Source organism: Calonectris borealis, chromosome 3, assembly GCF_964195595.1.
Source record: "Calonectris borealis chromosome 3, bCalBor7.hap1.2, whole genome shotgun sequence".
In the NCBI taxonomy this organism is placed as follows: Eukaryota; Metazoa; Chordata; class Aves; order Procellariiformes; family Procellariidae; genus Calonectris; species Calonectris borealis.
Genome location: NC_134314.1, coordinates 43,938,839 through 43,965,435, shown reverse-complemented (window position 1 = coordinate 43,965,435; position 26,597 = coordinate 43,938,839). Strand labels below are relative to the sequence as shown.

Genomic DNA, 26,597 nt, shown 5'->3' with positions numbered 1-26,597 from the left:
AGAAGGTAGGAAGCATCTCTTAATATGACTGAACTGAGAAATTACATAGACGATTTGGCACGAAGTCAAAAAGTTCAGAATTCTAGGGAAAGCCAAATGGGTGCATTTTACTGTTAAACATTTTATAATACCATATGCATGAACAGTTGTTTTATTGGCCCCAAAATGGGGAGGGGATTATAGCTATTTGTACATTTTGTCTTGGTGAGGTAAAAAGGGAGCTACAGGCTTTTCTTTCCAAACTTTGTCATGTGCTGTACACTGTGCCAGACTGCAAGCTGCATCTGTTCCTTCTTTTTTTCTTCTTGGGACAAACTTTTATCTCTTGACTTTGTGAAATATTACTTGGTAACAGATCCAGAAACCGAATTTGCCTTATGCTTGGCATATTTGTGGTAAAGTATGTGTCGTCATGTTTTTTTGTTTGTTTCATTTTTTGTTTTTGTTTTTTAATATTACTCCACTTAAGAGCTGATGTGCCACAAGTTTACTAGTAGAGGGCAATGTTAAGGGGGGAATGTGAATAAGTTGTCATTAAAAAAAATGTTACCATGCTTTTAAAAGCCCAAGTTGCGCATATTGTGAATTGGGTGTAGGGTTCAGCCCAGGTAGGGTGTCCCAAAAGATGTGGGTGACCTGCAGCTTGAGTAACCTATGTTGACGTTCCTGCATTTTCAACTTGAAAATGTTTTGCTTTGTGGAGAAGGGGCAAAATGGTAGAAAACTTTCTCAATGACATTTATATCATTAAGAGTCTAAATGTTTCCTTTTTTGAAGAAGAGTTACCTTTCTGCCATTTGCCTCCAAAATTACTCTAGGGAAGAGAATGTAATTATTCTCAGCAAATTGAACCACAGCAGAGAATAAGGATATCTCTGAGTGTTGTAATTTTCTCTAAAGCCAGTGGAAGTTCAACAGGAGAGTGTCTACTTCCTTCGGTTTTTATCCCCTAACATATAAAATAATTTTTCTGTCCCTTTTTAAAGAAAGGTCAGTGTGATCTGATATCACTGGTCCCAGATACAGCTGCGTAGGAACTATTGAATTTAAAAAAAAAAAACATGTAAGTATCTTTCCAAAGGATCCTAGCAGGGTTCAGAAAAATAAACCAGATACTTTTAAGGTGAAAGTAAGACCTTCTAGCTAGGTAGTCAAGAATACTGAAGGCGTTTCTACTATGAAATGCAGAGCTGTGATTTCTGCTTCCAGGCCCCTTTGGAGTTTCTAGAAAGTTGAATGTCTTGGCTTTTTTTCACCCTGGAGTCTTCTGATTGCCCTTCTTGTCAGAGAAATGTGGCAGAAAGATATATTTTCTTGCTATATCTTTCTTTCAGAACAGTCTAGTGTTCATAAGGAGGATGATTTTTACAAATTTGTCAGTCAGCCTAAGTCATTTGGGCTTCTTTGACCTACTTTATTCATGTCCTTCAGCCTTTTGGATGTGTCAACACAGAGAAGAGAAGGGGAGAGGAGCTATGTCTACTGTTAAACACATCCTCTTTGCAGAGTGGTTTCCAAATTAAGTCATAAAAAATGGCTTGTGTTCTTAGTGGTCAGGGCTAGCCATCGCCTGAAGAAACTGGTGCCTTCGTGCTTCATAGCATTTGTTGCCAGTCTCCTCTGGGCTGCCTTTTGGCCCTAAGATACAATTATTTTTTTGTAGTGTTCCTTTGCCTGAAGTGTCTGAATTAGTTTGATTAGGATGGTTATAGGCCATCATAGTTTTGGTGATACAGCATCCTCTCTCAAGTGTGCAATGAAGAACCGAAACCAGCTAGTTCTCATCCATAATGCCATCACAGGGATCCCTACAATGAATTAACTGCAGAGCTACTAAACTGGGTTTAGTTTCCAAGGAACTAGTTGTTTTGCTCCAGAAGAGCTGACGGGAGTGAAATAGCACATGCAGGTGGGCAGTCAGGAGCCCAGATTCTAGAAGTGAAATTGTTGGATAATGTAGTTGAATGTAGAGCTCTTTCCCTTCTCCAGCCTCTCTTCTTCCCCGCCCCACCCCATTCTATTCTTCTTCCCAGATTCTGTTGTCTCCAGGAATTTATTTTTTGCATTTTGCTAGAACTTTGCTGAATATCAGTTCCTTAAACTAAATTTGTTGTAGTTTTTTTTTTCTTTTTGTCAGATTCACTGCTGTGCACAGATTTTGAAAACAAAACAAAGCCAGCAATGAAATCTAACAGAATCTTAGTAATTTCTCCTTTAGTTACAGAGGAAGCACTAAAGCTGTCTTTTTACGGGTCTGGGATGCCACTGCTGAATTAGCTACGGTTGCTCACCAGCTGGGCTGTTAACTCCTTAGCCATAAAGTCTATCTTCTGTTTGTTCTAAATGAGGCTTTAGTTGGTATTTAGAAATGGAATCTCATCATGTCAAGTCTGTTGCCCAAAACCCTACATCCTGCTTCTGAAACAAACTTTTCTGCCCAGAAATCTTTTGTGAAAGGTACAATAGGCATGCAATAGTTTTGTTATAGTTTTCTAAGTATAAAAGATTTTCCTAGATGAAAAAGCAACTGGCTTGCTTGGGAATCCTTTTTTTTTTTTGTCCAGGGTTTCTGTTAACCTCTGAGAATTAAGCCACTAAAATAAAATTCAATATTCTTTCATTTCTGAGTACAAATGGGAAAAGAGACACATATAAACCTTGTTAGGGGAATCTCAAGTGTACATGCATTCCATTAAATATGACTCTTAACTTTTCAAGAAAAAAAACAAACAAAAAACTCCCCAAACTCCCCAACCAGAAAACAAGGTTCCAGAAACTGAAAAAAGGAGAATTAGTAGGTTACAGAGAAACTGAAAGTAGAGATCATTTAATGGAAGAACTGATCACAGAAAAGAGAGGAACACGTTAATAAGTGTTTAACTAATCTGCTTTATGTATCTGTAAGACGTGTTATATAGATGGTGAAATGCTGTTCAAAGTTGTTCAAGCGAACTGCAGTTCAAGGTAGAAATTGTTCTCTGAAAACAAAGAGCTTTAAGCAAAGGAGTGAAGTGGAGGTTCTTATTCGAGAATTGGGATATACAGAGAGATGCATGTTCGGTACTGAAGTTGAAAAAAAATAAAAATTATGTGAACAAAATGTCTGCTTAACTGGATTAGCTTTTGAATTTTGCTGCATCCCAAAATTCCTCTGTTACGAAAATATTTGCTGCTTGCTCTCCAGCAGTTCCTATATATTAAGCAGTATTAAATCTTTAAGAATATCTGTCTGTTTTTACATGGGAAACTGTGGAGATAGTTTTCTTTTTATGTGGGTTTTCAGTTAGTATCATGCTTATTATGACTTGAACTACAGTGTAAAAATTAAATGTTCCTTCTTGATTTCTCAGTGTTAAATCTCGGTGTTTTCCCTGTACTGTGCACGCTCTGTCTGCAATGCTAATCTAGTTATTAAAAACAATAAGTTGTGCACAGCTTATGGATTAACACTTTTTGAAATGAAAACAAGTAAAACATTTTCAAATTAATAACTGTAAAGACAAAATGGATCTTTCGAAGTGTACTCAATACATATACTTCCTTTATATCATGATTGTGTTGGTTTTTTTCCCCCATGGAAATACTATAAATACTACTTTGTAAATAATAAAAACTTAAGGCTGGAACCAAGTTAAGAATAAAACAAGTTGTAAGGGGTTTCCTTAAAAGAATTAGGAAAGTATGTTCAGGGAGCTTATTAAAAGCCAAACATGGTTCACATGACAGGAAAAATATGCAAATGTTTTCTGCTGTAAGCTTTCACAGAGTGTTCTGGCATCAAGCAGAAAAAAAAAAAAGAGAGAAAAAAAAGGCAGGTTCACTGTTAAATTCAGCATTATCCATCTTTAATTTAATAAAAAGTAACCTCTCTTTACAGGATGATATATGTAATTTCTTCTATCACCTTGCATTATTGAAAAAACAGCAGCAATAGCAAATACATTTAAGACATTTTTATGAACCACCTTCTCCTTACTTAGAGAAGCTTTTATCCCTGTGCACTTCCTAATCTTTCTGTTATTTGTTATCTGTCACAGTGAGTTCTCTTGTCTCTAATATTAATGAAAAATATGTTATATGTAAAAATGAATAGTATCCTAGTTAATAGTTCACAGCAGAAACTTTCTTTTCTGTGGGAATCTCATATTCAATTTCTTGTGCTCAGACATATCAGCAGTATGTCCAGTGTTTTCACCAGGGTGTCTCTGGTGAAGGATTATTCTCGTGTGCTTTTCCATTAATGACTGTTTCTGACTTCATCAGGTCTCCCTAATAAACACAACATACCAACATACTGTAGAGTGACTGTTCAGTATTTAATGCTTTTTTCCTTACTTCTATTTTTCTCCATTAAGAAGAGATTTTCCTTTTAGGAAAAATTATATTTCAGAAGCTATGTGCATTTTAGGGAATTTGGCTTAATATTAAGCTAATTTATAAGCATAATTCAGAGTAGCAAAGGCAACCAAGTATAAAACTTGTGTGAGATAAGAATTGGGCTCAAATATTATACTTCGAGAGTCCTGATCCTGTCAGTGCACGTACCTGTATAGCTTTATTTAGCTGGGTGACCCCGCTGCCTATCCTAAGGAGGATAAAGTTGCTCACATCTGTAAGAAACATCAGGGTTTTTTTACCCAAGGTGAATTGATACTTCAACTTCTTAATTTTTATGGTTTGGATTAGTTACATGTGACCCTTGGCAAGACATGGCTCTCCTGCAATAATAGTATCAAGCATTTTTCTAATAAAAGTCTAATTATTAGCATTTTATGACACCTGACATACCTCAAATATGTGATTGATGGATAAAAAGGAAGTACATAATTAAGAAATGTAATTACTGCTATTATTTCACAATGTATTTAATATGCCTAAATGCAAAGATTATATCTTGCTGTAATTGTGAAATAAGTTAAGGGTCCAATTTTGAGAAGCTGATGCAAGTCTAGAGCCCTGGCTTGCTGGTTGGCTACTGATTTTTTTGTTTTGAACAAAAAAATTTTTGGTAGTATGTATTACCATAAATAAACATGCTGTAGAAAGTGTAAAAATGGGGCTTCTACTTCCCAGTAAACAAGTTTATGACTATTTAAAGGAAGTAATGCCTAACACAGAAAACTGTAGGACTGCGGGCTGAGGCATCATTGCTAGAACTTAATGGCAAGAATCCCGTTAACTTCGGGATGAGAGTAACATCGTGTGTTAATATTTTCCTACTGAGGAAAGTGTTAAAGTTTTAAGTAACTGTAAGCATATACATAAACCTAAAGCTTTTATGTTGATGAAACGTATTTAAATGCATGTTTCATTAGGTGTGCTTTTCTGAATTGTAGGTATTGTGTTGGTATAAATGTGTACAGAGAAGCCCAGAGTTCCAAATATAAACAGGACTCTGAAATTCCACTGATCGTACATGAGATATATAATCTCTAGCATAATTAATGGATATAACTTGTTATTATTCTTTCCTTACATTTAGTGAATGTGAAATATCACCCAGCCTAGATGACTGATGTTCATTTTTCCAGTAGATTGAACATAGTGGATTGAACTAGGGTGGCCCTTCAAAGTGATACTCAGAGATCTTCTGGCAGGTGACTAATATGGTGGGCCTCATTGTAGCCATATGCATGTGACCTGCCGTATGTTCCTTTCACCTTAATCGATATGTCCTCATGATGTGACTAAATTGCAATGTCCTGCTTGATAGAGCTTATTTTTCTCAAAGGACCATGTATATGCTTTTGTTCTAGTCTTACGACATAGTGTACATGTGCATATTTCTCTCTGTAAGCCTAAACCCCTGTGTAGGAGAGGGGCAGGATGTCAGAGGTCTCCATCCAGTTCTGATGGACCATCAAGGAAAAACTCAGGAGTTGTCTGGAGCTTGGATTAATGACCTGATCCACTCCACCTGAAAAGTTGGTAGTGCCTGTGGCCTCCAAACCTCCAAATCCCTCAGTTTCTCAGCTTACTAGCCAGTCTTGATTTATGAACAGTAAGCATAGTATTCTTTGAACTTCCTGAATGTACCATGTTTTTCTACACTAAACTATTGTACGGGTAGATTTTGAGAACAAATGATACATTTCATGAATGTCTATGTGGTGCCTATTTGAATCAATCCATTTGTGTCCACAGAGGCACATAGTTGGTGTTGAGAATCTCATTAAATCTCTAATTTAAAATCTTGGAGCCCTTGCTTAGCTACCATTAAAATGCTTGAAGAATGTTGGCAATTGAGATTCTAAAAGTAAAGTTTATTGTATTCCTAAAAGTTTGGCAGTTTGTGTGCCAAACAGCTCAGCCCTGTTGGTGCTGGAACAAATTACATGTTCAAAAATTTGTCTGCAGAACGTGGTCCGAGTGGGCAATGTGTGGCTGTGATCACTGATCATATTTACATGATCTAATTCAACTCAAGTTTTCCAGGCTTAGGTCAATTATTTTTCTTGCTGAGGAGAATTTAAACTCAGGTCTCTTGCTTCAAATAGGGCATGCCCATTAACCAACATGCAGTCACTGTTAGAAGGTTTTAGTAGCCCCTGCTGAAACTTGCTCTTCCCATAGTCTAGCAGTTAGAACCATTCATATGGAACGATGGGTTCCAGTCTCTTAGGTTCTGAACTTTCTTTTATATATATATATGTATATATTTAGTATATAAAACGTGTGCGCGCCCACACACACACACACATATAAAATATAAAACATTTGATCTTGCATGTTTGAGCTCTCGTGTTTCAAAATGTTAACATATTTTTGTCTTGATCAATTTATTTGCACTATATATATATGTATGTATTTCTGAGGTGAATGATAGAACTGGAGAAAATGTTCTACTGATTTTTTCATTTGTTGATAAGGATGATTTGTTTATATGTCAAAGCACATGGAGACATTGATCTTTTTTCTTTTTCTCTGTTAGACTATAGTTTTGTTTAAAGTCTTCAAATATCAAATAAGAAAATGTAATTAGGAAAAAAAAGATTGCATGAAACAGATTTAAAAAAAAATTTTAAGATCATCTTTGGTATTTCTTTTTAAATTGCTGAATAGAGATAATTTTGGAATGTGATTGGAATCCTATTGAAGAGACAGTTTTCTTACTTGATTTTATTGTCTTGGATCAGACCCATGATAAAGTCTCTTAGCTGAAATCAAACACTGAATCTTGGATGTTTGATTTCTCATGTTTCAAAATGTCAACATATTTTTCCTTGATCAATTTATTTGCATAGTAAATAAATTAGGTAACTCTCCATTTTCATTTTTGTCCAACTTACTGAAAAATTTTGTTGTCTTGGATCAGACCCATGATAAAGTCTCTTAGCTGAAATCAAACACTGAATCTTGGATGTTTGATTTCTCATGTTTCAAAATGTCACCATATTTTTCCTTGATCAATTTATTTGCATAGTAAATAAATTAGGTAACTCTCCATTTTCATTTTTGTCCAACTTACTGAAAAATTTTGTTCTATACCAGTAGCTCTTCAGTGAAAATTAACATTCATTATTTTTTTTCATGAGTATATTATAATTGTGACGTTGTTTTGTGCTGATTGTGTAAGGACAATATGTTTGTACAGACAAATGGACAACTTTCAAAATGTGGACAGTTTTATTGACAGTAACTAGAAAAAGAAGTGCTGATAAAGTCCCCCCAAATAATACCTAAAGAAAATGGACATTGTTTTAACTGTTAGCAAATTCCAAGGCTCCACATTGTCACCTAATTATCTCCCCTATGGAAGTCTCAGCCAGATTTAATCTGCAGCCTGCTGCTGGGAAGTGTGAAAGTATCATGTGCTTAAAATCATAAGCAGGATTGAAAATCATGTCCCCCGGTGCAAATCGAATAGAATAGTCAATCTGTGATCTGTGACTGTCTCTGCTGTTCACTTTCACTCATCGTTGTATATCACTTAATTTTCTGATTAAAAAGGGGAAATCTTTGGCTTTATGATGTGTATGCTTGTCTGTCTGTTTTAGTTTGTCAATTGAAATAAATCTCTATTTGGCCTATTATTAAAAAAGTCTGGTCAGTGGAATTGCTAGTGAATAATGCCAGTAAACGAGGGAGAGAAGTAACATCTTTTTAAAACACACTTTTTCTTTTTCCTGGGCGAGTGTGACAGGGGAGGAGACAATGACATAACTACTTTTGATCTTTTATCTTAAAGATTTTCTGTCATATGTAGAGCTACACAGTCACTGTATTGTGTATTACCTTTGTAAAAATCATGTATCCAGGAGTATAAGATTGAAAATTGCATGACACAAGTAGAGATGAGTGTTTTTCAGAAAATAAAACACATGTTGATAGTACAAATGATGTGCAAGCTTTAAGTGGAGAATTTTATTTCTCTCCTTAATACAAAGACTAAATGAAAATACAATCCCTGTTCTCACAAAACAAACCCCATTTTTAAAATTCCACCATTTAAAGACATTTTGTGTATTTAAGCAGTGACAAGGGTATTCATTATTAATTAACATTCAGGAGATAACTGACTGTCAGTTGCCAGTCAAAGTGGAGCTTGGAAGAATGTTGACATTGATTGATGGACGTGTTCTGGGACTATGCAGAAACAGGCTGCTCAGGTCATCTGAACACATAAAAACATTACAGATCAGCTCCACGTACACAAAAAGATCTTTTGCTTGAGCTGTCCTTCTTTCTAAAGGGAGGATATCCTTCCATGTATCCTAGATTCACTTGATTTGTAAGTTAAACCTTAGCTTTCTAGCACCATGGTCGTCAGTTAAGAAGATTCTAGTTTGGTCTAGTAAACATGGATAACGTGCAATCGTGCTGTTTCTAGCTGTGAGTGGCTGAGGTGCTTAAGCAGTCTGATTGAAACAATATTTTTGGATATTGCTTTATAAAGTGCTATACGTACTTACCCAATGGATATATACTAATATAATTTCTTCTTTAGGAGGAAGAAAATCCCCAAACCCTAATTTATATTACATTGAAATGCAGAGATGGAAGAGGCTTTTCAATCTTGCAATCTCTACAATCTCTTCAGAAGTGAGTTTTAAGTATCTGCAGTCTCCAGTTGTCTCCATTTCCCTGAGTCAGTAGTGTATTTACATTCAGTGAAATGAAGATCCAGCTTGTGGCACCCTCACACCTCCTTTTCAAGGAGGCTATAACAAGCCCTTTGTGTGTCACATACAAATTACACTTGCCCTAGGCTGGGTAGCCTGTGTCCTGTGGGAACAGCGGCTCAGCTCCTCCTGCTTCTTGTGGTGGGCGCCTGATCGTACAACAGTGGTAGTAGTTAGCTAAAGAAACGCAGTATGGTGGTTTATGGACCGTATAGCCCATATAGAGAGGTGATACTTTCCTGTATAGGTGAACAGCCTGGTCACCTTCAGCGTATGATAAGCACTTGCTTCACAGGTGCTTATTTCTCATCATTTTTCTTCATTTTAATTTTCAGAATATGCTTCCAAATGTATCATGGTTGACTTGGATTTGTTAACTAAAAGAGATGGAGGGCTGTGCATTAAGGTGATGGACGAGGAGAATATCTTCTGACTGGAGCCCTTTTCCTGTGATTATCTGTGGGGGGAAAAATCCTGTGCTGTATTACATGTCTCTGTAGGTTAACAAATGGATCCGTCTTGTCCTCTTTAAAATCCCCACAGCTATCTGCTTTGGGAGACACTGTAGTTCCACCCCGTCCAGATGGAAGTAGCGTGCTGCTGGGAATCCCTTGCCAATCTCCATCCCTGATAGCGGTTTCTGAAGCATTGGGGAAATCTGTTGAGAGCTGTCATCATTTCATACTTACGTGCCAGTTCTGCCTCTCCCTGTTTCTTCCAAGTACCTGCAACTGGAGTTCCTTAATGCTTCCTTTGGGGCTGGCAGGGCGCTCCAAAGAGGCAGAGCTCCCTGCTTTTACCCAGTGGAAAAGGGGACCACAAACATTTTTGTTGCAAAACTGCATATTCTCCCTTGTGTAAAATCTTGCTTGCTTTATTCATAAAAAAAAATAATTAGTCCCTTGGGACTACTTGTGAGAGTGAGAAAAATAGGAATTGGCCCCATGTCATAACCATCTGTTATTAACACAAAGAGCAAGGGCCCAGTCTTGCAGCCCTTGCTAAAAGCAGTTTGTTTAATAGGAGTTACTACAAATATGAAAAATGTGTGTTTTCCTCATTATCGTGGCAATATTCCCTACCAGTAGTGTAAAAAAAAGAAAAAAAAAGTCATCATGAGTCTTGGTGTACAATTGCACAATTGCGTTATTTTACATTGTGGTAGGCTGTATGCAATAAACATCTCATTCCAAGAAATATGTATTGCTGTATTTTCAAAAATCACTTCAGCTACTTTCACACATATTTTTTCATAGTACATCTTTTCGTTTTATGGCTGAATTATGACCGGGTTTTCTTTTCTACTGTTTTTATGCCTGAGGTAAACTTACTTTTTGATCGTGGCTAGTTTGAAAATGGTGCCATTTTTCCCTCTCCCCCAGCAGATGTTTGCCTTTTTATTTGATGACCCCCCACTTCCCCCAACTCCCTCCCTCAATTATAACTACAAGCATTATTGTAAAACTGAAATAATTTGATCCATCCTGCCATACTATGTCATGGCAGAGAGGTAGTTTAGGTGGCTGATACATCCATTCACCTCTATAGGCTGGACTGCCAGGTTGGATTATATTTTTTTTCCCACCTTTGTGACCTCCACTGTATTTGGCATTTCTACCTTAATATCTGAGAGAATTACTCCATATTTACTACAAAACCCACAGCTCTGTAAAAAATCATTTTGCTGCTCCCCCGTCCATTCTTTTTTGTCAGCTTTTATATGCGTGGTTTTTAGATCATCCTTAGTTCTGAGAGTTGTGCCAGCCCCTGCTAGATAACTTGAGCCATGGGTTTTAATAGGGGCGTTCAATCCGTGCTCCTTTGCTTCTGGCTATAAACCGATGTTAGGCATAGGTTGTTACAGTCCTGTTGATTGCACCTCGGTGGGAGACCAGTCCTCTGGCTAGCTATACTGCCTTTAAGGGTGCCTTTGCACAATCAGTCTGGCACAGAGCACATGCAGCGCAGCCCAGAATCTGGGGAAATATCTAAATTATGATAGGAGGCTGGGTGTTTCCATGGTGTATGCAGAAAGACAGGAATTGCTGTGTTGGATCGAACAAGTGGCTTGTCAAATCTATTACTCTTTTGCCAGCAATATCCAGTAGCAGATGTTAAAAAAAAAAAAGATAAAAGAATATCAGTTTTGTTTTTCTTCAACCCCAAAGCATTCTATACAGCTCTGTTACGTTTCCTTTATATCCTTTCTCCAGTCATTCTGTCATTCAAATGTTAGAAGATGTCTGATTGTTTTCATTCCGTGTAATAGGAATGTTCTAATCCATTTAAGCTCCTAATGTATTTTTGTGTTTTTTATTAAGTTTGTGGCCTCAGATTTAAATAGACTAGGAATTCTACAGATGTTTACATTATTAGCTATTCAAGCCTTATTATTTATAAAATGTATACTTTGAACTTGACTGAAAATCCTCTTGAGAGTCTGACATAGAAGTGTACACAGTAACAACACTAAACTGATTTCTGTGCATTTAGAGATGTGTACTTCAAATAGTTTGATTGAAAAAACAAGTTCATCATTTGTGAAGTATATGCAGGACAAATACACTGGAATTTTATTACAGCAGCATTACAGCAACTTCTTTTTCCGCATTTATGGACACTTGGAGCCATTGAAGGGTTAAACCCCCCCAGGCAAACAGCGTATCACTTTCCTTAAAATGCCATTGGGAAACTGAGATAAATGGTGAAGCGTTTTCTGTGTTGACATGATGTTCGCCTGTCCGATTGCATCCTTCCCAACAGACAGCAGAGAAGCAATTACAAAAAAAGACATCTGTGCCAAGGTTTGGCTAGCCAGGGAGGGCAAGCTCTTGTGTTTAAGAGGTAGAGAATCCAATCGATGAAAATGTCTGGGCCTGTTAGCACCAATAAAGCTGAAGGCCACTGGGAAGCTCAGAGAGGGTCTTTTGTTGCGGAGATAGAAAAGAGGCCGAAGCTGTGACACTTGGGGAGGAATAGGGTCAGCTAGTACGATCATCCATCTTCCTCAATGGCAGCTTTCTGTCAGTTTTTAACCCTGCTCAGCAGAGGATCTAAACCTCTATTGTTGGCACCAGCCAATTCTCAGCCAAGTGTAAATGAAGTTAATATTCACTGACCTTATGCATAGCCAATGAAGGCCCTTGATGTCATCCTGGAAATAATGTTATCTGACACTTCAAAAAGCAGATGTTGGCAGGTTGTTTGTGGTTTTTTGCTGAGCCAGTACGCAAAGACGCATTGTTTAGCCACCTCGCATTTAAACTGATTTCCATAATAACCACAAATAGGCCATTCTGACCTTAAATTGACATAGTTATGGTTTTAGTTTGCATATCATTATACGCTGCTCACAAAGCCTGGCTAACCTGCACTAAATGATCTGGGAGAAGTAGCTCGGTTCACTTAGATAAGAAATATATGGGTCAGTGAGCAAATTTTATTTATGCTGATAAAACAGTGAGTAATTAAAATAGTTTAAATAGCGCAAAGCAGACATTTTTAGAACACAGTGAAGAATAGCGTTTATTTTGCAACATACCTTCATGAAAGGAAATATATCAGTAAAAAAAGTTATCCCTTTCATGGGTATGGTTTTTATTTCGAAAGGCCTATTACAAGCAATGGTTAAGGTCTTCCTTTGTCTCCAGTAATATTTTGTCATGGTGAAACATGATTATTCTAATATTGTTTTAATTACAGAAAGTTAACATTTTTCATAGGTTCCACTTTGCCAGAAGTTTATCTAAGACAGAAGCGTACTGATGATAACTGTGTATTTATACAGTGCACTTCATCCAGATAGATCCCCAAACCTTCCACAGACTTTTATGAACATAACGCATCCGCACTCCTCTTGTGTAAAAGCCAGTGTGAAATATCTGTTGTAACTCTGGGGTGACACACTATGGCTCTTTTTAAGTCACAGTGGTGTTTCTCAGCAGCCTGCGGTTCTGATTCGAGGAAGCACATAAGCATGTACCACGCATGGGAGGTGAAAAGTGGTTTGATTTGGGTTTTTTCCTTGTAAATTAGCTGTAATTCTGGCTCACATGTGCTTACCTTATGAGAGCTGAACATAATGGCTTATGGTAATAAAGTGCAGATGCAGGATGAGTAGTCATTATTAATCAAAATTTTCAGCAGTGAACTTCGCACAACCATGTTTTTCCCTGCTGTATACAGAACACAGCAGCAGGTAACAGAAAACTAGAAAACTCTCTATTATGCCTCAGTATTGGTTTTAAAAATATATTTGAATGATGATTGTAGTATAGTTAGCACCTTTCAGGCTGCAATCCATAACTGTCCTTTTGAAAAAGAACTCAAAGTGCCATGGCTTTTTTTTTTTTTTTTTTGGTCAAAGAATGAGTTAATGGTTGAACTGGGAAAGCCTGATCACCCGAGTTGCTTGGGAGGCAATTATCTGACACGCTGGTAAAGATGAGAAATACCAGAACAGATCTGCATCTAATTGAAATCACTCAGATCTGATCTTAAGATAAACAGTCCTAGGATTTTTGGAAACTATCTATCTTATTGATTGTGTTCTTGCCATCAGTTGTGTTTGTTTGTACCTGTTAAAGATGTGAACATGTTTCCTGTACTAACTGATTTACTTAGCAACTCATCTACTAGAGATTTCTCTGTATGCCTTTGCTTGATACTAACTCGTATCAGATGGGATTTAAAAAGAGAGAGAGAGAAATAAATTCACTAGGTTTCTGGATGAAATTTTAAGAAATCGCTGATTGATTTTGTTTGAAGTACAGCACCATATTTCATTAGCTTCTGGTTATTTGTGTGCTGGCTGTGACATATGATGGCTCAGTCATGTAGCTCAGATGATTAAAAGGCTACTTTCAGTTTGGACTGATTTTAATGGGGCATCTGATAGGACTAATTTGTCCAGATAGATTAACTCAGATTTTCTCCCCACACCCCCCACCAAATCCTATATTCAGTCCACTCTACAATCATTCTGAAATTACCTGAAGTTAGAAGAAAATTTCTGAAATCCGGAATTAAAGCCAGCTACTGAACAGTGTGGAAAGAGCAATGAGCCAGAGAGCATTGAAAGCAATGAGGCACCTTAGTGGGCCTTTAACAAGCCCTAAGTCTGCTAAGCAAGCAAATTAATTTGTTTAATACTTTACAAAGACCCATTTCTTCTGTAAGTTATATTGAGTAATAACCAGATTGAGTCACATTTTGATTTTACTACACTGCTGTAAATCGATTCATTTCTGGCTCAGTTTTGATAGTCTGTCAGGCTTTATCCTATGAAAAGTGTAGAATGCCAAAAAAACCCACCAAACTGACCCAATTCTGCCCTCTCCTCCAGCAGAAATGGGTACTGAAGTACAGAAGTTTGTTTCCCATTTCTGGGACGAGGCCGTGAAAGAGAAATTTGCCTTTGTGAATTAAGCCATGGACAGATTGATTCATTTCATCCTGTCTGTATTGAATATTGTTCCTGTTTTAGTTGAAAGTTTGCAAAATGCTAGCTTTCCATGGCCAGGCCGCTGAGGAAGTGATCCAAAAATAATGTAAATTGAAAGTGTTTGGTTTAATGTACTTTCCTGTTTGTTTGTGGGTTGTTCTGTTGTTTTTTTTTTCCCTTTAGACAAAATAGAACAAAACAAAAGATGCTTTGGACTAAATGTCAGCAGAAGATTCATTGGGGGGGTAGTGACACAGCCAGCTGTGAGCTGCGGGGGTGCGGGGAGGTGGCTGGTGGTGTCCCTCTTGCTGTCTGAAGGCAGGAATAAGCCTGGCAGTGCCAACAGCGGGTTTCCTGGTGACATTGTCGCTGTGTCCGGCTGCTCTCATGCAGGAAACCTGGCAGGTACTGGGAATCTGATGTTCTCGCCTGGAGCTAGGTTGATTTTGCTCCTGATTAATCTCATCCATAAGGGGTGAGGTCTTCAACAGCAGATTTTTTTGGCTGGTTCTGTTGTTTAGCATAATAGATATTTTTCACCTCTGGACTCTGGGCCTCTGCAGAAATGGATCCGAGTCTGTATGGATCCGAGTTCATTCTGTATTGGTTCGTCAGCGTAGCTGTGATTTTCTTCGACAGTCAGATCAGTGGGGAAGAGAAGAATGGAATTAGGTATGAAAAATTGCTTTGTTCTCTGGAGTTTCTAGAAAAGGTCTTTGAAGCTGTAGTGTGAAATCTCTAGCATATCTGCAGATGATTTATCCTAATGGAAGACTAACCAGCAACACTGTGTTGGAGAAAATAATATTGGAAGAAAAAGGCACAAAAAAATCAATTGTATGAGGAAACAGCATATTTAGTACTGAGTCATCTTCCCTAATCAGTAGAAAAATGGATTATATGACTCATAAAGAATCACCTCAAAGAGAACAGTTAAACCATGTACCATTTTGTTGGACAGATCGGAAATACTGTAAATAATCTACCAGTAATGAAATATGTGATTTTACAACAAACAAAATTTGCCATATGGGGAAAAAAACTCTCAATTAAGTGTACCACTTTATCCTTTTGTATACTAACAAGGCTATCCATTTGGCTTTTTTTTTTTTTTTGTTAAATCAGTAATATAATTTACTCCACCCACACAAGGCATTGAACTGCTTAAAGCACCTGCTGTCAGACTGAAGCCTGGGCATATATCCTTGAGGAGAGGGAAGGGGAGGGTATGTTGATGAGGACGGACTGCAGACAGGTGAGGAGATGCAATCTGAGGGCACGATTTTGGGCCGGGGCTGAGCTTGGGGATGGAGATGATGCTTAGCCTCTACCCTGTACTTTGGAGTGCCAGCAGTAGATGTGTCAACAGGTGAATACAAGTGTAAAGCAGGCGTTTTCATCACTGTGGTAGGCATATAATTTAATGGTTTGCATTCCATAGCAAAGTGGTGTCTGAATGCTGTGCAAATAGCCAGTGTCTCAGCCAGCGTGTGGTGCGTGGCTGGGAGCTGCCATCGCTAATGACACAGGATCACACAGGCATCCTTGGTTTGCACAACGAGTTCTTTACTTAGGGTTTTGCCTTTGTTTCATAAAGTCAATAATGCAAATGCATGAGAATAAAGGTGAGGCCTGACCTTGTCCCCTTGAAGGGACTGGGAGATTGTCTTTCATAAGAGCTAAGGCCTACTTCCTGCTTTTGTTTTATTTTTTTCATAACAGTTTTCAAAGTGCCTTTCACACACAAAAAAAAACCCTGTTCTAATAGATTAAATTTCAACAGTCAATGTTGTGGAAATACCTTTCATAAATAATAAAAAAAGGGCTCATTTGTAAGTGCGGCCATATTCTTATTTAGTGGAGGAGAATAAGGTGCGTTCTTCCTCCTCCCTGCTTCCCTCCCTTCCCTTCTCTTTCTTCTCAAATGGCAGCGGGTGTGACAAAGGTTAGATTTTTGTATTACCCATACAAAAGGCTTCACTGTGTTTTTTCCACACAGCAAGAGAGGCAGGAACTGTGTGATATCACTTGAGAAAAAAAAAGATATAATTTAAATTTGTGATCTGGACCTAAGGCGATTGAGCTCCGTGCTTCTCATTAAGCAAGTTGGAATGTCTCTTTTCTCTCTCTACCATCCCTAAGCACCTGCAAAACTGGAAATGAAAAGATGAGTTCAGTAGAAGAAGGGTTCTGAATCTGAGAATTTACTGCCTTTTTTTTTTTTTCTTTTAACTTTTTAATCTTTAGACAGGCTTGCATAGCTCACGTAGCTGAAATTAATTGGGTCCCCACTTTTTACAAGGGCATGTACTGATAGGACAAGGGGTAATGGCTTTAAACTGAAAGAGGGTAGATTTAGATTAGATATGAGGAAGAAATTCTTCACTATGAGCATGGTGAGGCACTGGAACAGGTTGCCCAGAGAAGTTGTGGATGCCCCATCCCTGGAAGTGGTCAAGGCCAGGTTGGATGGGGCTTTGAGCAACCTGGTCTAGTGGAAGGTGTCCCTGCCCATGGGACCCAAACCATTCTATGATTCTATGAAAACCAGGAATGTCTGAAATCATCATTATTCTTTAATCTCTGTGTATGCATCTGTTCAGTCTCTGAAATGTAGTTGGGTCATCTTTTCAAACTATTTTCCACAACTGCAAGGACTGGAAGCTTTTTTTTTCCTCGAGCTAGAGTTTAGATTGTCGTTCAGAAACAACAATAACAACAAAACCATGTGATTCTTAGAACTGGAATTTAAAAGATTATCAACTGCCTTAGGATTAAGAATAAAAAAAATAAATAGAGGAATTGGCAACTTTATACGCTCAAGCATATTTGATTCTGAAGTCCACATGTAAAACCCACAGTTAAAACAACCGCAAAGTTCTTTTTTCATATTCAGTCAGATCAGTTTGGGATTCTTTTGCTGTTTTTTTAAAACATGCTTTTTCAGTCTTATTGAATCAATGTATCTCAAAAGAGTAAGCCAAGGATCCTAGTTCATCTGATACACCAGCGACAGGACTGCTGAGGAAGTTGTGATACCATAATCATAATTACTTTGAGTAGCTTTTACCTGTATAAAACCATTACAGGCAAAGTGTCTCAAAGTGTGGGAGAATGTATATTTGTTGCATAGGTGTAATTGGGGACATAATTTTATTTGTGGGAACACTGTTACCACTGATGAGGAATGGGGAGGAGAGAAGCCCCGTGGGGCTTTGAAAGTCCGTAAGTAAGACCGAATTTGTATGGCTGGTGAATAGCAAAAACATCCTTTTTCTTGCAAACTAGGTGTATTTGCTGCAGAATTCACCAAGCAGACCATAAGCATGGATTGCTGTCTCTCTCCCGTGTGACTGTTTCTAGAGGCCCTTTTGGACTGAAATCTTGCTACAACCTGTGTGGGTAAAATACCCTCAATGGCCAGGCTGCAGAGGACGTTGAGCACATGAGGCCTGGCTCTTTCACAGCTCCCTGCGTGCTCCCTGTGCAGCGCATCAGGGAGCACAGGACTTGCATTCCAACGTCTGTGTAATTGGAGTCTCCCTATGGGCGAAATTTAGGTTAAGAGCAATGACATATCCTACACCTGTTCCTCCATGCCAAAGAGTGCAGGATAAAAAAGGAATTGTTGGTGGAGAACAAGCATATGAAGGGGAATCTAGGCCTAAAAGCGATTTAAACTAAACAGGAGCAAGCCTGATTCTGTTTGCATGGATTTAATCAGGAACAACTGCATGTGAAGACCGCAGTGATCCTCAGCTTGCAAATCAGATGTTTAGCTATGAGTTGCCATGTCTGGTCTCTTTACCACTGACTGCTAAATGGGAATAAATTGTTGGATATGCAATACCAATCTCATTATTTCAGAACTGTATTCCGCTGCATTTTCTACTTTGCATGTAATTTTTTACTGCTGCTTAAGTAATGCACAGCGCACTCGGTATACAGCCCTAGAAGTTTACAGCCTTGCTGCTGCTGCTCATTTATGTTATGACATCTAACCTTCCTGGAATGATCAACTCCTTCTCTGCTGTATTAACTAAAATGCGCTATCCTGGTGATATTCCATCATTCACTGAATTCCTTTGCAACACTGGGGAGAAATCGAGAGGGTAACTTTTAATTCTGTGCTAAAAAATAAAGTGCGGGAATTCACTAAAGTTATGTTGGACAATAAAATAAGTTTGAATTTGCCTCATTGTGCAAAGTGCCTCTTACCAGCTCTTGCAGTATTATCACGAGCTTTATGCCTACTTGCTGCTGTACAGTATCAGCTCCTGCAGAAATATATTTCAGTTTTATTTTCTTGAATTTTTTAAAGGGTAAGCTGTCAAACACTTCTGATGTTTGACAAATGCTGTGTACTTAAGGGTACTAAAAGAAGATAATAAGTGATAAGGGCTAATCAAAAAAGGAAAATGGAAATGGTCATATTTTAAAGTCTCCAGTGCAAATAAGTAGAGATCGACCTCCTGTTGTTAACCTTTATGTGTGCCCATCGTTCATTTGGCAGGGAATTCAAAGTTTTTTGTTGAGATGTGTTTTTCAGATGTGGGCTATTTGTTTGGGGCTGTGTGAGAGTCCAAAGTAATCTGCTTGCTCCAAAGGAAGAAAGTAATGCGTTCTAGGGAGTATTCTTTTAGGACTAAGAGAATGTCTTTCTATTTCTGTCGCAAAGCTATCACCTACAGTGCACTTCAGGCCTGAAGGGGATCATCTCGATGGAGGAAAAAATGGTTGTTCTTTTATTAATAAAACACAATGTATTATGTTTGTGCCTGTCCTTGCTGCTGCACAGAGGCATCCCATTTAAAGTCATTAAAAACTCATTGATACATTTATTCTCACCACAATGCACTAACAGCATTCAAAGCCATTAGTAGCTGGCTATTGTGCATTTGCAAAAAGTTGCAGTGCTAGGTCAGCACACATGCTACTTTTCTGTGATAAATGAGCAATATTAACATATCAGGCCAGAAACAGATTAAAAATATTTATAGCGTCAGCTTTCTGTCTTACATTTCACTTTTTTTTTTTCCCTCTTGCTACAGTTCTGAGGTGGGTGTTAATTAGTGTATCATATGGGTATAGTAATTTTACATTATTATTTTCCATTTGAAATAATGATTAAACATAGTTTGACAAACTTGCAAAATGAAGCGATGTAGTAGAAGATAAACCCTAACATGATCAAAAGTCTCATACTCCTCCTTGGTGCCTCAGTAAGCACAAAGAGTTAATATAATTTCACAGCACATCATTGCTAGAAATTCAGAACAAAACAAAATGATGTGTAATTCAGGGACAAACAAAATAACTTTCTGCCTATTTGAAGAATGACCCCTTTTAATCTGGCTACTGGGACAACCAGTAAGTTCCTAAAATCATAAGCTTTGTGTGGAAAACATCACTTTCTACAAAATATTCCAATGCCCCCACAGCTTATTTGCATGAGATAGGTTCATCCTTGTTTCCATGAAAACGAATGCCAAACCTGCTGAATTTATTTATCAAATGTTGCATAAAAACTGGATGCCATGTTCTGTTCAGCTATTCCCACTGGGTTTTCGTTGGCGGAAGTTAAAAGGTGAAATTTTGGCCTTGCTGAAGTGAATGGCATGAATCTTAGTTTAATTGGACCAGGAGTTGACCCAAAGTATTCTGCTTATTATCTCATATTCATTTCCATGACAGCTAATTGTGATGTCACAGAGCAGAAGCATTGTGAGTAAGACAGACATCAAGAGGAGGTACATTTCTAAGCAACATAGATAATTTATTTTAAACATGTCCTGCAATAAAAGAAAATAAATGGTGGAAAATCAGTGATGTTTAAAGGTATTTCACAACTTGCTTTTAGAAGGAGTTGGTATTTTTATTAGTAGTGGTGAAAATGAAAAGGAAGTTTATCAGTTCCTTCATCATTTTTAGCATAATTGTAATGATATCTACATGCACCACTTTGCTATACTGAATTTTGATCTGAACAATGTGCAGGACACTGACTGATACAGGATCAAGGTTTTTCTTTCTATTCTGGTTCCAAAATTGTCGTCCACTGTCACAGGAGAAGTGAACTTAATAAGACGTGACTTGACTTTACATCTGCGCAGGAGGTTATCTCTTGTAAAAGGGTAGACTTGTGAATGAAACCTTTGTCTTCAGCTTCCTTGTAATCCTGCAGTACAGTTGAGCATGTTAGCTCAGTTGGAATAATGTGCTGATTTTCTAAAGATGAAAAAGAATTTTAACCCCTTTCCTCTTTTTAAGTTCTCAATTCTGTACCTCCTTAGATTTCACACTACCTGCCTTGTTTTTTGCAACTCTGATTTCAATCTGTCACCTTCCCTGGCTAAATATAAAAAATGATACACTCCTCTCCTTGAAGGAGAATATTCAAGAAATGCAGTCCCGGAGAGAGTGCTGTTTTGTAGCAGCAGGGATTCTTTTTTCCTGTCATTTTCTTAATTCAGTCTCTGTTTCAAATCTTTATCAGCACCTGTCCTTTTAAGGAAACAGATTAAAATGTCTGAGGGTAAATGGAGGATTGATTTGGTGTGAACATACAGCTTCTGTGCTTTTACAATACATGCAGTTATGAACAGGAATACCACATGCTTTAACATTCTTATTGACTCTAACTGCTTTGCTTTCTTGCCTTTGTGCATGCTGATTTTAGTTCTCCTTGCACCATATTAGGCATAAATTAAATGTATATTTGAAAAGAAATTACATATTTTTCTTTTTAGAAAAGGGAGCATGTGAGGCTGTTATATGAAATGTTGGATCATCCAGTCAGTGCTGAGAGGGGTTATCTGTTAGGAAACTATGGAGGTATACTAGGAGTAAATACTAAAGATATTTGGGTTAATAAAATGTAACAATATTCTGAAATATTACAGAGTATATTGCTGTAGCTCAAATATATTGATGACTGTCTGACTAGGTTAGAGATAAAAACAGTAGACACGCATTTGCTCTGTTTGCTGTCATTTAATTTCATCATAGTGAGTCACATAGGCATCAAGATTTATATGCGTCTGATAAGTAGTCGGGATAGAGAGTGCTAATGATGGTTGTAATGCTTTCTAGAATTCTATTTCTTCTGACTTTGGTTGACATTGTGACTCTAAATACTGCAGACTCTGTAAATTAGAAAGTGGAAGACAGAGGAGGGGAGAACCTGCTTCAGAATTCACACCATATTCATCAATATTTAGTCATCCATAGGTTGATTTTTTAAATTTATTTATTTTTTTTCCCTATGTGTCTGGACAGGCAGAATGCATGGTGCTCCTCAGGGAATATTTATCAGATTGGAGTGTGCATTTTATCAGGAGAAATTCAGGGAAAGAAAGGCATAAAACATGCCGAGTTTTTTTTGTACGTACAAGGAACTTCTACCATTTATTCTTCAATTCAAAGAAAATCCTTTTCATCAGTGATCGGTGCAGAATGGAGAGAATTGGCTGTGTCTTACTGATTCACATGGGACAACTGTCTCTAGCACAATCTGTTTATGCTGATGGCCCTAGCGCTGATACGACAGATGCTTGGAAAGCTGCTGTCTCTGCTGCCGCTGTTGTTGACACCATTGCAATTCTTAAAGGAAAGTTGCAATGAGTCTTGAAAAAGACTGGTTGAAAAAAAGACCCACAGTAAAAACAAGGCAGTCTTTTACAGTCTGATCCTATGGGATCTCTCTTGCCATCAGGTGCTTTTGGATGTTCTTAACTATAGGTATTGTGGGTTGAAGGTCTTCACCTCTTTAAGTGACTGTGGTGTTGATTAATAGGAGAATTCGGAATATTGCGAAGTGTTTACACATCTCTTACCGTCTTCATTTATATGACTTGGGTGTCTGCTGCTGTTGTAGCAGTGGTCCTTGGAGGGACTGCTTTTCCAGGACATGAACAAATACAGGAGCGACACGTATTGCAGCCAGAAAAAACATGGAAAAAGATAGCTATGGGCAATTTCCACAGCTCTTAATAAGTAGCAAGAGCAAGTATAGCACACAAAATCAATAAAAGCCCCTTGTCTATCTGCCCTCTTACCTCCACAACCCTCTCCTTAAATCCACAAGAAAAAAGATGCAGGAATAAAGTGTTTATCTTCAGTGTGCCTGTCTGTTAGGTATATCCTATGGCTGACAGCAAGGCTCTTTTCCACTTTATCATTTCATGCCTGTTTTGGTGGAGGTGTAGAGAAGAGAGTCAGTTCTTCCATTTAATTCTATTGGCTGTTAGAAAGTATTCTCTATCCTAGTGATATTTTCCTTTGAGCAGTTTAAATTCTCGTGAAATTGCACAGATTTTACTGAAGGCTGTTGTTGCTGTTCAGTGTATTAATGTCTAATAACATTGATTCTGAGGTGCTACTGTCTGTACACTGAATGGGAATGTATCCCCCTTTGCTCCTATTGTCATTATTTGACCAGAGAAGATAGAGAAAACAAGAGAAATGAAGTGAGTTGGCTATGGTCACAAAGCTGTTAAGTGCCAATGTGGGTAATTTTCTTCTATGAAGACGACTGCTTAACCTGCAAAACTGGCCAAATACCTATTGTAGTTAACAGAGGAGTAGAATGAAATCTCGAAATGAAATAAAATCAGGTGTGGATTTGGTCCACTTCCACTTCTACTTTATAGTCTGTTTAGAACAGAACAGAAGCCATAAAAATTAAATTTTCAGGCTGTACTGCATCTCATCATAACTAATGAAAATTGAAACAGAGTAGGGTATTCACCTTCCTGCAGCTCTTCCTATGAAATCTACTTCTACTTTGATGGTTATCATTGCAAAGAAAAAGATAAAAAAAATGGACGTTAGCTTACAGACATTTGAATAAATTAATGTTGAAAAGCCAGTATTTTGAGTTTTGCTCATATTTAGACAAATGCAACTAGCTCGAACAATGTACGAAAAGGACGACTAAACTTCTCTTTTTAAACACTTTTCATGATGTGACATAAGGACATTGTACATATATTGTTGTCAACTCAGTCACTTCAGAGTAAGGGCCTATGATGAAGACAGACCCAGTGAAAAAGTATGTTATGTTCCCTAGTGAGGGAATAGTCATTTAAAATTGGCAGACAGGTTCGCTGTACTCAGTGCCAGGAAGTCATGCTGAAGAAGACGAGGCAGTAAGATGGTGGAAAGCCTTGAAGAACAGTATACAGATTCTCGGATATAAAAATGAGAAGCGAGAAGAGATAAGATGACTTATCATGACGATGACTTACTGTGATCATCTTTCAAGCAATAAGTACGTCAATGGAAAATTTACCCCAGTTCATTGAAAATGTAAAATAATTTTCTTTAAAGAAATGGAGAATAAAGAAAATGACTGCAGTGTTAATCTGTTTTTGATGCAAAGAGAAAATTAAGGAGATAATGCAGATGTATGGGTTGCCAAATGTTATGTTACTCTTTTATGCAGAAAAATTACCTTTTCCCATCCCACTGAAGTATTTAAGCATGGCTACAGCCTTAATAAAGTAAACCTAAAAACTACAGAATTAAGGTAACTCTCCAGAAATTTAGGAACTAAAAGCAACAGAAGTGTTTGCATCACCTGTTTGACCTTCGTGAGAACAGCAGTGCAATCAATCTTCTAAGTTTAACAGAACTGGTATAAAACTTGAGTAGGAGACATAAATTTTGCTGCATATGCAAAGAGCTGCATGTAAATGGACTATATACCTGTCGAATCTTTGGCTGAACAATATAGACTGGGATAATACCAAAAGTCAATCCCTTCCTCAAGTTCTGTGTTACTGGATTTGATTTACTAGTAAAACCACATAAACCCTACCTAATCTTCTTGCATTCTGAGTCTGTCTGAGGTTTTCCTTTGTCCCCTGTTCTCTTCATATTTTCTCATCTGAAAGAGGTGCTTCACTTTTTTGTATTGGAGGGAGCTACTCATCTACCAGCATTGGCATTTGTTTCTTCATTCTTAAGGTTGTGAGATTTTTTGGGCGTTTGGGGAGTTGTTTTGTTTTGGTTTGTTTAAGCAGGGCCGAACACATGAACTCTTATTTCTACACAAAATCTTAAGTCTGACAACCTGTTACAGAGTGTTACAAAGAGAAAAGGAGTATTTTATTTTCATATGTCAGTGGACGTAAATAAAAATGCTATGTGCTTAAGCACTGTCAGGAACAATTTATATTAAGTTTTAGGACAATTTCTTTACAATCGATTAGACTATGGGCTTTGCTGCCAAAGGATGTTGTAGAAACATCATCATGGAAAAGGTCAAGAATCTGTATTTCCAAATTGTACAGCAGTAGCCCTTAATTCTGCAAACCAGCTACGGCTGACAGAAAATTTTATAGCAGCTTCATTGCAAATAAAAAGCAGAGGCTATAAGTGAATTCAGTATTTAAAAAAAAAAAAAGAAAAAAAAGAAAAAAAGAAAAAAGCAATCAGTACAGCAATCCTAGCATTACCTATTTTCGCATTAAATTCCATTTCTTTTTCCACTAGCTCCCATTTTCAGACTTTGATGAAACAATTTTTTTGATTGCTAATCCACAATACGTGCTATGTTCAGGACTGAAGGAGGATGAGTGAAAATCCAGCAGTAAGTACGGGCTGTTTGAAACCTCTGGTACTGCTGGAAAAGCCTAAGTGCAGAGGACAGATAGGACGATATATTGGTTTAAGTCCAAGAGGTACTTGTTGGGAATCTTAGGGGTTGAAAAACACTATGCCTGCAGTGATAATATACATTTGGGCTCGTTCTTGCAAATATGTACAATAAAGTCACCTTGTGTGACACATCAAATGTGTGGGTACACATAGTCAAAACCCCTCCCTGCATTTGAGGAAGATTCCAATGAGCTTTGCATTCCTTTTGCATCTTAGACCTCCTTGCTCTGAACAGCATTTTGTTTTATTTTGACAAAGTTATCAGCAATTATCAAATATCTTAAAAGCTGCAGGTTAAATGCAGAATAGAGTTTTGACCACTTATGGGCCTTATAGGACAAGAAAACCAAAAGGGCACAAAAATGCACAAAAGTGCCATGTTAATTCCACATGAGAATTAGTGGCTGGGCAAAGGGGTTGGCACCCTTTGCAGAGTGGGAAGTAGAATGTTAATTAGGGATTCCTAGATCCCCCAGAAGAGTCCATAATTAATGCTTGTTGTAGCTTCATGCATATAGTGGCAAAAAGCCCAATATATGGCTTTTGCATCTGCTATTTCAGTGATGTCATATGTTAGTTTGTTCCAAAGTTTGAAGAAAGATGAGATACGGAAAGACAAATAGAGGGTTTCTCCCTTCTTTTAAGAATCAATGTATATTTGATGAAGTCTTTAATAACTCAGCTTTCCGCAGTCACCAATAACTGAGAATGTTTACTTGTTCTTGGCTTCACCCAAACTATTTGCTACTCCTACCATTCATTTTTGGATGCATAATAGGCCAGTAGAGAGGATTATATCATTGAAATATGAATGCTCGTGAAGCATGCACATGTGTACACACATGCCCACAAACATAGACACGCTCACGTTGTTCGTGTAGAATTAAGATTGTTCAGATGTGTGTTCTATCTATACTGCTGCTGTAATGCAGTAAATTGCCAGATAACATTTGCATTCATACCAAATTAATTTTCATCATCTTCCACATAAATGTCGTAATAGCCTAACATAATCATAAACAACTTAACTTTACCACTATTTTATTTTGAATTTAGATAACTAGTTACGGTATACCAGTTCTCTACTCTAAGGCTCAGATATGCCAGCCTCAGCTTGATATCTCTTTCCCTGTAGGCATACATTACTCATTTCAGTTCAGTCACTGAGATTTTGTGTGACAAGCTATAAAAAGCTCTACAACGCTATGTGTATGGATCTATTTGGTACTTGATGGAGGCAGATCTGATAGAAAATTGTGGATAATCTACTGTTCTCATTTCTCATCACTATCCACCTATCATAGGATCTAGATAAACTGCTTGCATATGAAAACAGGAGGTATTTTATAAGGCTATGCAGTTGGGTGCCA

General features: G+C 37.6%; 1 protein-coding gene across 4 annotated transcripts in view; it reads left to right on the top strand.

Moving 5' to 3' along the window:
- The window catches only part of EPHA7 (EPH receptor A7), a 161,549-nt gene that overhangs the window by 13,434 nt on the left and 121,518 nt on the right, over nt 1-26,597 (top strand). The window lies entirely within an intron of this gene.